At 43.8% G+C, this 1,715-nt stretch overlaps 1 pseudogene; it reads right to left on the reverse strand.

Annotated features, from left to right (window-relative positions):
- Positions 1-1,393: 1,393 nt before the first annotated feature.
- Positions 1,394-1,461, reverse strand: LOC114044706 (annotated as a pseudogene).
- Positions 1,462-1,715: the final 254 nt, after the last annotated feature.

The raw sequence follows: 1,715 nt of genomic DNA on the forward strand, positions 1-1,715 counted from the left end.
ATTTGGACACCGGCCTTGGAGAAGGAGAAGATTTCATCAACAGCATACTTCTCAGAAAAGAAGATAATCTTCCACAGAAGAGCACTCTTAAGCTGAAAGTCCACAGCTGTCACGAGGAGCCAGGAGAGGTGAACTTCGCCACTTCCATGATAATGCTGTGAGTTGCTTGAATAATGCCAGTGGGAAGTCAACGGGGCATCCTGGTTAAGCAACCTTAAGGTGCCTTTACCTTCCAAGGGAAATTCATATAGTATCATATAGATCTTGAATTGGAATGGACCTCAAAGGTCATGGGATCACAGATTTAGAATTGGAAGGGAGGTCAGAGGTCATTTAGTCCAACTCAAGGGTGGGGAACCTGTGGCCTCGAGGTCACATGTGGCCCTATAGGTCCTCAAGTATAGTCTGTTGACAGAGTCTAAGTTTTACAGAACAAATCCTCCTCTTAAGGGGATTTGTTCTGAGAAGTTTGGATTCAGTCAAAGGGCCGCACTTGAGGACCTAGAAGGCCACATGTGGCCTCAAGTCTGCAGGTTCTCCACCCCTGGTCCAAGCCCTTCTTTTACAAATGAGGACTCTGAGGCCCAGAGAGGTTAAGTGACATATGGAAAGTCACCCAGGTATTATGTGATTTGAGTTAGGATTTCAATCTAAGTCCTCTGACTCCAAATCCAGCATTCTTTCCACCGTATTATGGTTTCCATTTAAACGCTTTATGTTTTTATATTTGTTCACGGATCCAGGTGAGTCCTTTGTGTATTACTGTATGAATTTTCTGTGGTGAGGAAATAAAGGCTGTTCCGTACTCGATACCCATATTGTATGTTGAGTATCTACGTGGGAGCAGATACTAGCCTGCCTCCAATTAGGACCTACAGCTTTCAGTCAGTATAGGCTCCTTCATTCTTTAAGAACAAAAATATTTTCACAGCTTGATTTTACTTTCCTTTAGGAAGACTTCATGTAAAGTGTCTCAAAGGTTCTCCCTTCCCCCATTTCTAACAAGACAAAGGTTTAGTATAAAGAGAAAAATCACTGTTTGATCCTGGCTAGGAATGGGGAGTGGGGAGTGGGGAGAAGTCTGTTTTTTCCTCTCCTTGTTGTTGATCTTATTATCTTATTTGCTGCTCTGAGGTTGGGAGGGGGAGGGGGAGATAGCACTTGCCTTCCTCCGGCTTCCTCTACCCCTCCTATACTCCTGATTCCTCTCTCTTTTCCTTTCTAGATCTGGGCTTCAGTTTTCTCATCTGTAAAATGAGGGGCTTAGACTAGAAGTCTCCTAAAGTCTCATCCAGCTCTCAGGATCCTGTGACTTTCCACCTCCTAAGGGCTATTACACAGCGCTGAGCTGGAAATGAACTTCAGTAGGTACCTTAGGATAGTTCAGAAAACCAAAAATCACTAGAACCTCTTCCTGACTTATCAAGGGGAGAGGCAACCTTCTTTCCTTTAATACAATCCAAGTACCTCACTCTGAACCAGAGAACCAAAAATCTTTAACACTGGCCTGACATCAGGACCCAGAGAGTTCCCTCTGAATCAAAACACACCTAAAACTTGAAAGGAAATCCTAATATAAAAACCACCTTTTAATCACTTTGTGGGGGCAGCTAGGTGGCATAGTGGATAGAGTGCTGGGCTTGGAGTTAGGAAGATTTATCTTCCTGAGTTCAAATCTGGTTTCAGATACTTACTAGCTCTGTGACCCCGGGGTA

Source organism: Vombatus ursinus, unplaced genomic scaffold (genome assembly GCF_900497805.2).
Source record: "Vombatus ursinus unplaced genomic scaffold, bare-nosed wombat genome assembly UNPS02014774.1, whole genome shotgun sequence".
Taxonomy (NCBI): Eukaryota; Metazoa; Chordata; class Mammalia; order Diprotodontia; family Vombatidae; genus Vombatus; species Vombatus ursinus.